A 12,288-nucleotide genomic window follows, 5' to 3' on the forward strand; every position below is an offset into this window, starting at 1 on the left:
AGAAGCGGGACTATTGAATCATGTGGTAGTATTAGTTTTAACTTTTTCTTGAACCTCCGTACTGTTCTCCATAGTGGCCAAACCAGTTTACAATTCTACCAACAGTGTACAAGGATTCCGTTTTCTCCACATCCTCACCAACACTTATCTCCTGTCTTCTTGGTAACTGCCATTCTTAAAAGTGTGAGGTGATATCTCATTGTGGCTTTGATTTGCCATTTCCTTGATGAATAGTGATGTTGAGTACCTTTTCATGACCTACTGGTCTGTTGGATATACCTGTTCGATTCTTTGGAAGAATCTCTATGTAGTTCCTCTGCCTATTTTTAATTAGTTTGAGTTGTGTGAGTTCTTTATAAATTTTAGATATTAACCCTTTATTCAATATATGCGTTGCAAATTTTTTTTATTCTGTATTTTTCATTTTGTTGATTCTTTTTTGTGGTGCATAGCTTTTAAGTTTAATGGGCTTGCGTCTGTTGATTTTTTGTTGTTGTTTGTCGTTTTGGTGTCAAATTCAAAAAATCATTAACACCAAAGAGATTCTTCCCTATATTTTCTTTTTTAAATTATTAAGATATTGTTGATTTAAAATATTATGTAAATATCCAATGTACAACATAGCGATTCACAATATTTAAAGGTTACACTCCATTTATAGTTATAATAAAATATTGGCTATGTTGCCTATACTGTACAATATATCCTTGTAGCTTATATAATATGTAGTAGTTTGTACCTCTTAATTCAGTACCCTTAGCTTGCCCCTCCTCCCTTCTCTTTCCACACTGATAACCATTAGTTGTTCCTTATATCTGAGTGTTTCTTTTTTATTATATTCACTATTTTGTTTTATTTTTAGATTCCACATTTAAATGATATCATACAGTATTTGTCTTTCTCTGACTTATTTCACTTAGCATAATACCCTCCAAGTTCATACATGTCATTGCAAATGGCAAAATTTCATTTTTTATGGCTGAGCAGTATTCCATTGTATATGTGTGTGTGTGTGTGTGTGTGTATAAAGATGTACTTCTTTATCTATTCATCTGTTGATGGCCATTAATGTTGCTTCCATATCTTTGCTATTGTAAATGCTGCTGTGAACATTGGGAGCAAGTATCTGTTCGAATTAGTGGTGTTTTGTGCTTTTTTTGATACATATACCCAGGAGGGGAATTACTGAGTCATATGGCAGTTCTAATTTTAGGTTTTTGGGAAACCTCCATACTGTTTTCCACAGTGGCTGCACAAATTGACATTCTCACCTGCAGTATATGAGGGTTCTCCTTTCTCTGCATTCTTACTAACATTTGTTATTAGTGTTCTTTTTGACAGTAACCATTCTGGCAGATGTGAAGTGATACTTCATTGTGGTCTTAATTTGCATTTCTCTAATGATAAATGATGCTGAGCATTTTTCCTGTGCCTGTTGACCATCTGTATGCCTTCTTTGGAAAAATGTCTATTCAGATCTTCTGCCCATTTTTTGATTGGATTGGGATTTTTTTTATGTAATGAGTTGTATGAATTGTTCGTGTATCTTGGATATTAACCTCTTGTTGGTCATATCATTTACAAATATTTTCTCTCATTCCAGATGTTGTGCTTTGGTTTTATCGGTAATTCTCTTTACTATGCAAAAGCCTTTTACCTGTTTAAAAACTTTAAAAAAGTTTATTAGGTCCCATTTGTTTATTTTTTCTTTTATTTCTTTTGCCTTAGGAAACTTATCCAAAAAATTTGATATGATATATGTCAACATGTGTTCTGCCTATGTTCTCTTCTATGAGTTCTGTGGTTTCTGTTCTTATATCCAGGTCTTTAAACCATTTCAATTTTTTACATTGTGTGAGGGAATATTCTAATCTCATTCTTTTACATATTGCTGTCCAACTTTCCCAGCATCACTTGTTGAAGAGACTGTCTATTCTGCATTGTATATTCTTAACCTCCTTTGTTATAGATTAACTGACTATAGGTACAATTTCTGGGCTCTATTCTGTTCCATAGAACTATGTAACTGTTTTTATGCCAGTATCACACTGTTTTGACTACCATAGTTTTGTTCTTTTTTTTCTCAAAATTGCAGTCTTTTGTGGTTCCATATGAGTTTTAGAATTATTTGTTCTAGTTCTTTCAAAAATGTCATGAGTATTTTAATAGTGATTACATTATATCTGTAGATTGCTTTAAGTAGTATAACCATTTTAACAATATTAATTCAATACAAAAGCAAAGGATATCTTTCCATTTTTTGTATCATCTGCAATTTCCTTCATCAGTGGTTTATAGTTTTTAGGGTACAGGTCTTTCACCTATTTGGTTTATTCCTAGATATTTTATTCTTTTTGGTACAATTTTAAATGGGACTGTGTTTTTACTTCCTTTTCTGATATTTTATTATTAGTGTATAGAAATCCAAGAAACTTATGTGTGTTAATTCAGCAAAATTTCTGAATTCATTTATCAGGTCTAATAGTTTTGGTGTGGAGACTTTACTGTTCTCTATGTAAAGTATCATGTCATCTGTAAATAGTGACAGTTTTACTATTTCCCTTACAGTGGGGATATCTTTTATTTCTTTTGCTTCTCTGATTGCTGTGGCTTGTCTTCTTGATATTCTGTCTGTGATCTATCCATTGATGTTAATGGGGTTTAAAGTCCCCTACTATTATTTTTTTTAGGACTTCCCTGGTGGCTCAGACAGTTAAGCGTCTGTCTACAATGTGGGAGACTCGGGTTCAATCCCTGGGTCGGGAAGATCCCCTGGAGAAGGAAATGGCAATCCACTCCAGTACTATTGCCTGGAAAATCCCATGGACAAAGGAGCCTGGTAGGCTACAGTCTGTGGGGTCGCGAAGAGTCGGACACGACTGAGCGACTTCACTTTCTTTCACTTTCACTATTATTTTAGTTATGGCTTCCCAGGTGGCACAAGTGGTAAAGAACCTACCTGCCAGTGCAGGAGGTGTAAGAGACACAGGTTCGATCCCTGGGTCAGGAAGATCCCCTGGAGGAGGGCATGGCAACCCACTTCAGTATTCTTGTCTGGAGAATTTCAAGGACAGAGGAACCTGGCAGGCTAGAGTCAATAAGGTTGAAAACAGTTGGACACAACTGAAGTGACTTGGCATGTAGCACTTGATTTAAACTAAAAAACTTGATTTGATAGTCATTTAAGTTCAAAAACACTCTAAAAGATCTATGTTTTTAATCCCCTCACCTACATTTTTGTTTTGATGTCATATTTTATATCTTTCTGTTTATTCTTTTACTGTTTATTATAAATATAGTTGCTTTAACTTTTTTTTTTTTTTAGTCTTTTAATCCATATACTGGCTTATTTAAGAAATTTTCGATTCTTACTATATATTTGCTTTTCCTATTGGGATTTTCTCTTTGCTCTAGATTCTCACTTTTTCATTTAGACAAGCTCCTACAACATTTCTTCTAGGGTAGATTTAGTATTGATGATTTTTTTTAGTTTTTGCTTGTCCGAGAAGTTCTTTCTCTCTCCTTCTATGCTAAATAATATTGCTGAGTAAAGTATCCTAGGTGGCTGATTTTCCCCTTTCAGCACTTTGAATATATCATACCACTCTCTTCTGACTTGCAAAACTTCTGCAGAGAAATCAACTGATAGCATTATGCTGCTGCTGCTGCTGCTAAGTTGCTTCAGTCATGTCCAACTCTGTGCAGCCCCATAGATGGCAGCCCACCAGGCTCCTCTGGCACTGGGATTCTCCAGGCAAGAATACTGGAGTGGGTTGCCATTTCCTTCTCCAATGTGTGAAAGTGAAAAGTGAAAGTGAAGTCGCTTAGTTGTGTCCAACTCTTAGTGACCCCATAGACTGTAGCCTACCAGGCTCTTCCGTCCATGGGATTTTCCAGGCAAGAGTACTGGAGTGGATTGCCATTTCCTTCTCCAGATAGCATTATAGGGACAGTTTTATATGGCTGTTTTTCTCTTGCTGCCTTTAGACATTTCTCTTTGTTTTTAACTTTTGCCATTTTGATTATGATATGTCTTGATGTGTGAGGACCTGTTTGTGTTAATCTTGTTAAGGACCCTCTGTGCTTCCTGTACCTGGTTATCTGTTTCCTTCTTTAGGTTTAGGATTATTTTCTACCATCATTTCCTCAAATACAGCTTCAATCCCCTTCTCTCTCTTCACCTTCTATAACCCTGTAATGCAGCTGTTGACACATTTAATGTTATCCCTTAGATCTCCATGTTGTTGTTGTTCAGTCACTCAGTCATGTTTGACTCTTTGCAACCCCATAGACTGCAGCACACTAGGCTTCCCTGTCGTTCATTATCTCTTGGAGTTTGCTCATACTCACGTCAATTGAGTCAATGATGCCATCCAACCATCTCATCCTCCTTCACCCACTTCTCCTGCTCTCAATCTTTTCCAGCATCAGGGTCTTTTTCAATGAGTCAGTTCTTCACATCAGGTGTCCAAGTATTGGAGCCTCAGCTTCAGCATCAGTCCTTCCAATGAATTTTCAGGGTTGATTTTCTTTAGGATTGACTGGTTTGATCTCCTTGCTGTCCAAGGGACTCTCAAGACTCTTCTCCAGCACCACAGTTCAAAAGTATCAGTTCTTTGGTGCTCAGCCTTCTTTATGGCCCTACTTTCACATCTCAGATCTCTGTGTTACTTTCTTTTTTATTTTCCATTTGTCTTTCTGTCTGTTGTTCTGATTGGATAATTTCCCTTATTCTATCTTCCAAATCACTTATGCATTCTTCTATGTCAGTTATTCTGCTATTCATTTTCTTTAGTGTTTTTTAATCTAAAATATGGAGTTATCTATTTTTGATTGAGTCTTCTTTATATTCTCTAGCTCCTTATCAAGTTGATCTCTGTTTAGATTAATTATCTTCCCTAATTCAGTTAACATTTTTATTATCAATGTTTTGAATTCATCTGATAGATTATTTTTATTATTTATTTTTTCAGAAGTTTTATCTTATTCTTGCATTTGAGAGTAGTTTCCCTGTCTTTTCATTTTACTTAACTTTTTCCTTCACTATGAATTTAGATAACAGAATTATGTGTTGTAGCCTTGAAGCTGTGTTCTTGGGTGGAGCATCCCTTTGCAGACTTTGTGTATCCATTGTGTTTGGTGAGAGGGCTGGATTTGATGTGGATGTCAGTAATGTCTTTCCTTAGGGTGTGCTGGCAGCTATCATTTTTGTAGTGGGTGTGGATGTGAGGTGGGACTTCTCTATTCAGTGGCTGCCACCATCCTGTCAGGTATAGGGCCTGATTCCAGGTTGCTGGAGTGGAATCCCTGGGAGTTGATCTCAAGCTGGCTCTCTTTACTTTCAGTTCAGTTCAGTCACTCAGTTGTGCCCGACTCTTTGCGACCCCATGAATCACAACACTCCAGGCCTCGCTGTCCATCACCAACTCCCGGAGTTCACTCAGACTCACAGTCCAACTCTCACATCCGTACATGACCACTGGAAAAACCATAGCCTTGACTAGATGGACCTTTGTTGGCAAAATTAGTTTCTCAAGAGGCAGATCCGGTGATCTGGTATTCCCATCTCTTTCAGGATTTTCCACAGTTTATTGTGATCCACACAGTCAAAGGCTTTGGCATAGTCAATAAAGCAGAAATAGATGTTTTTCTGGAACTCTCTTGCTTTTTCCATGATCCAGTGGATGTTGGCAATTTGAACTCTGGTTCCTCTGCCTTTTCTAAAACCAGCTTGAACATCTGGAAGTACACAACTGCAAGTTTTGTGTACTTTTTCCTTTTTATTTCTGGTAGAAGAACTCCCTTCAACATTTCTTGTAAGGCAGGTCTAGTGTTGATAAGCTCAATTTTGTTCTAGGAATCCCTTTATTTCTCCTTCATATCTGAATGATGACCTTTATGAATAAAGTATTCTTGGCTGACACTTTTTATCTTTCAGTATTTTGATAATGTCTTTCTACTCCCTCCTGGCCTGTACAATTTGTGCTGAGAAACCTGCTTATTGCACAACAGGGGTTCCTTTGTAGGTTCCCATCTCTTTTTTTCCTCTGGTTGCTTTTATAGTTTCTTTGTTGTGGATTTGACAGTTTTATTATAATGTGTCTTGAAGAAAATCTTCATGTGTTTAATCAATTCGGGGTTTTCTTAGCTTCTTGAACTTGTATATTCATTTCCTTCCCCAGGTTGTTGTTTATTTAAATAAATAATAGTTGAGAACTGTTTTTCCAGAGTCAAATACAAAAAGAATCATTTTTTCCTCATTTGTGTTCTTCTAGTTTTACAGTCTTTAACACTTTCTAACACCATACACAAAAATAAACTCAAAATGGATTAAAGATCTAACCATAAGACCAGAAACTATAAAACTCCTAGAGGAGAACATAGGCAAAACACTCTCCGACATAAATCACAGCAGGATCCTCTATGACCCACCTCCCAGAATACTGGAAATAAAAGCAAAAATAAACAAATGGGACCTAATTAAACTTAAAAGCTTCTGCACAACAAAGGAAACTATAAGCAAGGTGAAAAGACAGCCTTTGGAATGGGAGAAAATAATAGCAAATGAAGCAACTGACAAACAACTAATCTCAAAAATATACAAGCAACTCCTGCAGCTCAATTCCAGAAAAATAAATGACCCAATCAAAAAAGGGACCAAAGAACTAAATAGACATTTCTCCAAAGAAGACATACAGATGGCTAACAAACACATGAAAAGCTGCTCAACATCACTCATTATCAGAGAAATGCAAATCAAAACCATAATGAGGTACCATTTCACACCAGTCAGAATGGCTGCGATCCAAAAGTCTACAAGCAATAAATGCTGGAGAGGGTGTGGAGAAAAGGGAACCCTCTTACACTGTTGGCGGGAATGCAAACTAGTATAGCCACTGTGGAGAACAGTGTGGAGATTCCTTAAAAAACTGGAAATAGAACTGCCTTATGACCCAGCAATCCCACTGCTGGGCATACACACCAAGGAAGCTAGAATTGAAAGAAACACGTGTACCCTTATGTTCATCACAGCACTGTTTATAATAGCCAGAACATGGAAGCAACCTAGATGTCCATGAGCAGATGAATGGATAAGAAAGTGGTGGTACATATACACAATGGAGTATTACTCAGCCATCGAAAAGAATACATTTGAATCAGTTCTAATGAGGTGGATGAAACTGGAGCCAATTATACAGAGTGAAGTAAGCCAGAAAGAAAAACACCAATACAGTATACTAACACATATATATGGAATTTAGAAAGATGGTAACGATAACCCTGTATGAGAGAAAGCAAAACAGATGCAGATGTACAGAACAGACTTTTTGACTCTATGGGAGAGGGAGAGGGTGGGATGATTTGGGAGAATGGCATTGAAACATGTATAATGTCATATAAGAAATGAATCGCCAGTCTAGGTTCAATGCAGGATACAGGATGCTTGGGGTTGGTACACTGGGATAACCCAGAGGGATGGTATGGGGAGGGAGGTGGGAGGGGGGTTCAGGAGTGGGAACTTATGTACACCCGTGGCGGATTCATGTTGACGTATGGCAAAACCAATACAGTATTGTAAAGTAAAATAAATAAAATAAAATAAAAATTTTAAAAAAGAAAATAAAAAAAATTTTTTAATTATGATAGTATAACTTCAGTGCAGTTCAGTCGCTCAGCCACGTCCATTTCTTTGTGACCCCATGGACTGCAGCACACCAGGCCTCCCTGTCCATCACCAACTCCCAGAGTTCACACAAACTCAATGTCCATCGAGTCAGTGATGCCAATCAGCCATCTCATCCTTCTCCTCCTGTCCCCAATCCCTCCCAGCATCAGGGTCTTTTCCAATGAGCCAACTCTTCGAATGAGGTGGCCAAAGTATTGGAGTTTCAGCTTCAGCATCAGTCCTTCCAAAGAACACCCAGGACTGATCTCCTTTAGGATGGACTGGTTGTTACTTGTGTTCTTTTTTATGAAGCCATTCTGACAGATCTGAAGTGATACCTCATTGTAGTTTTGATTTGCATTTCTCTGATGATTAACCATATTGAGCACCTTATGCCTGTTGGCAATCTGTAATTCTCTGGGAAAATGTCTACTAAGATCTTCTGCCCATTTTTTATGGATTGTTTGTTTTTTGATGTTGAGTTTTATAAGCTGTTAATGTATTTTATGTATTAACCTCTTATCAGTCATATCATTTCCAAATATTTTCTATCATTCAGTAGATTGTCTTTTTGTTTTGTTGGTAGTTTACTTTGCTGTGTGAAAACTTTTAAGTTTAATTAGATCCTATTGGTTTATTTTCGCTTCTGTTTCAATTGCCTTAGAAGTCATATCCAAAAATATATATATATATATATATATATATATATATATATATATTGCTGAGACTTATGCAAAGAGCATTCTGCCTATTTTTTTTCTAGAAGTTTTATGGTTTCTAATCTTACATTTAGACCTTTAATCCAATTTGAGTTTATTTTTGTATATGTTGTCAGAAAATACTCTAACTTCATTCTTTAGCATGTAGCTGTCCAGCTTTCCCAGCACCACTTATTGAAGAAACCATATTTTCTCCTTGGTATAGTCATGCCTCCTTTGTCATAGATGAATTTATCATAGGTGTTTGGGTTTATTTCTGGGTTCTCCATTCTGTTCCATTGATCCATGTGTCTATTTTTGTGCCAGTACCATACTGTTTTGATTACTTTAGCCTTGTACTATGCTCTACAAGGATCATGACTCCTCCATTTCTGTTCTGCTTTCTCAAGATTGTTTTAGATTTATATTTCCTCGATGATTAACAATATTGAGCATCTTTTCTTATACTTGTTGGCCCTCTGCATGTTCTTTGGAAAAATGTCAATTCAGGTCTTCTGTGCATTTTTAATTGAGGTTTTTTTTTTTTATGTTGAATGGCACAAGCTGTTTTGATTCATTGGATATTAACTCCCTATTGGTCAACATATCATTTGCAAATATTTTCTACCATTCTGTAGGTTTTCTGTTCATTTAAATTAATGAAACAATCTCATTTACTATCACATCAAAAAGAATATACCTAGGAATAAACCTGTACTTGGAAAACTATAAGACACTGATGAAAGAAATTAAAGATGATACAAACAGATTGAAAGATCTACTGTGTTCTTGGATTGTAAAAATTAATATTGTTAAAGTAACTACTCTACCCAGGGAAATCTACAGATTCAATACAATACCTATTGACACATCAAGGTATTTTTCACAAAACTAGAGCAAATAATTTAAAAATTTGTATGGAAACAGAAAAGACCCCAAATAGCCAAATTAATCTTGAGAAAGAAAAACAGAGCTGAGGAATCATGCTTATTTATTTCAGACTACATTACAAGGCTACAGTAATCAAAACAGTATGATGTTGGTGCAAAAATAGACAAATAGATTAATGGAACAGAATAGAGAGCCTAGAAATAAACACAAACACTTATATTACTAACCTTTGACAAAGGAGTCATGAATATATCATGGAATATACCTTGAATATGCCAGTCTTTTCAATAAGTGATGCTGTGAAAAGTGGGCAGTTATATGTAGGAGAATGAAATTAGAGCACTTGCTGACACCATATAGAAAAATAAACTCAAAATGATTTAAAGACCCAAATGTAACACAAGAAGCCATAAGACTTCTAGAAGAGGCAAAACACTGTTTGACATAAATTATAACAATATTTTTTCATCTATCTCCCCAAGTAAAGGAAATAAAAATAAAAGTAAACAAATGGGACTTAGTTAAATTTAAAAGGTTTTACACAGCAAAGGAAACCACCAACAAAACAAAAAGACAACCTATAGAATGTTTCAAGATTTCTTCTTTTTTTTTTTTTTTTTTTGGCCGCATAGCTTATGGGATCCCAGCTTCCTGACCAGAGGGACTGAACCCAGGGCTTTGGCAGTGAAAGTATGGAGTCATAACCACTGGACCACCAGAGAATTCCCTCGATATTTTTTTATTTCACTTTTGTTTTCTTCTTTGGCTCATCTATTGTTTAGGCATGTGTTGTTTAATTTCTACATATTCAGAAATGTTCCAGCCTTTCTTTGTCATTGTGGTTGAAAACGGGTGATACTTAGTATGATTTTGTAGCTGAGCAGGACAGACACCTCCCTCCCTGCCCACACCCCCCCGCCCCCGCCAACTCCTGTTCAATGTCCTCCACCTGCCTCTTGTTTGTAGAGAAATTTTAACATCCTGAGACTTCTTTAAGTTCCAAAGAGAAAATTTAATCAGAGAAATGAGAAAACGAAGGAGCAAAGGCAAATAGTCTAGCAAGACAAAATATTAATAGTTTAGCCATTAAACAAAGTTGAGGACTTTTAGTTTCTATTTGAAGGCTATAAATAATATTCTGAGTTATATTCTTTGAGTTCTTTTGTGGATACGGAAACCTGCACCAGGTGAAAGAAGTTAACTATGTGATGACCAGACTGTAACCATGATGTAGGCTGCTCCATCTTACACAATTCCAGTAATTTGCCTCAAGGGAATGGGAAAAAACCAACCCTGGAATTGAAGATTAACTGTACTTAAAATAACCAAGATGCAAATCAGATCACCACACGACCTTTTTCAAGATGATTGTCAGAACTGACTCTGCCCTTCTACACATAGCAACCCTCCCCCCTTGCCTATGCACTTCTTGTCCCTTGATGGGCAGTGAGGAGTTGGTTTCTTGGCATAAAATGAGTTCACCTTCTCCTGAAGATTGCCAGCTTCCTCAATAAAACTATCTTTTCTTTTACCCAACACTTGTCTCTCAATATTGAATTTTTGAGCAATGAGCAGCTGAACCTGAGTTGAGTGACAATTTTAGTCTTTTTAAATTTGCTAAGACTTGTTTTGTGATCTATCATAGTATCAACACTGGGGAATGTTCCCTCTGTACTTGAGCATAATGTGTATTCTGCTACTGTGGGATGGAATGCTCAATTTGTTTCTGTGAGGTGTACTTGGTATAAAGTCCAAAGTTTCCCTGTTGATTTTTTGATCTGAATTGTCTGCTCATTGCTGAAAATGGGGCATTAAATTGCCCTTGTATTATTGTGCTGTTGTTTTATTTGCTTTTCTGGCTTGTTAGTATTTGCTTAATATATTTAGCTACTCTTATGTTGAGTGTATATGCATTTATAATGGTTCAGTATTGATTGATTACTTTATCATTATATAATGACCTTCTCTGTCTCTTGTTACCATTTTTGACTTAAAGTCTATTTTATCTGATGCAAATATAGCTACATGTACTGACTTTTGGTTTCCATTTGCACATTAGTATGTTTTTCCATTCCTTCACTTTAAGCCTATTCTTCAGGCTTAAATGAGTCCATTGTAGGCAACATAGTTATTTTAAAATTCATTCAACCATTCTAAGCTTTTTGATTGAAAAATTCAAGCCACTTATGTTCAAAGCATTATTAATAGGTGTGGGCATGCATGCTCAGTCATGTCCGACTCTTTGTGATCCTATGGAATGTAGCCCGCCAGGGTCCTCTATTCGTGGGACTTTCCAGGCAAGAATACTGGAATGGGTTGCCATTTCCTTCTTCAGGGGATCTTCTCTACCCAGAGATCAAACCCGCAACTCCTGTGTCTCCTTCATTGCAGGTGGATTCTTTACCACTGAGCTATCAGGGAAGCCCCATCAATAGGTAAGGATCTACCCAATCCAGGGATTGAACCCAGAAGATCCCCTGCAGAAGGGAAAGGATACCCACTCCACTATTTTGGCCTAGAGAATTCCATGGACTGTATAGTCCTGGGATCGCAAAGAATCAGACACAACTGAGCGACTTACACACATTTTACTAATGCAATCTTATTTTTTTCTGGCTCTTTTGTATTTCTCTCATTTCTTTCTTCCTCTTGTTTTCTTCAGTTGTGAATTGATAATTTCCTGTAGTGGTTTGCTTTGATTCTCATCACTTTGTCTTTTGTAAACATACTGTATATTTTTGTTTTGTGGTTACATTGGTGCATAGATAAAATATCTTAAATATTACAGTCTCTTTTACACTGATAATTTTTCTTGATTATATACAAAAACTCTACCCTTTTGCTTTCCCCTTATAAATTTTGATGTCATATTTTACTTCTTTTCATATTGCTTATTCATCAACAGATTATTGTAACTGTTATTTTGAATATTCCTGTCATTTAACTCTTCCAATAGAGATAAGTGGTTAATACACCAACCTATTATAGGATTAGAGTATTCTAAATCTGACTATATAGTTATATTTACAAGTG

The sequence above is a fragment of the Capricornis sumatraensis genome, chromosome X, assembly GCF_032405125.1.
Source record: "Capricornis sumatraensis isolate serow.1 chromosome X, serow.2, whole genome shotgun sequence".
In the NCBI taxonomy this organism is placed as follows: Eukaryota; Metazoa; Chordata; class Mammalia; order Artiodactyla; family Bovidae; genus Capricornis; species Capricornis sumatraensis.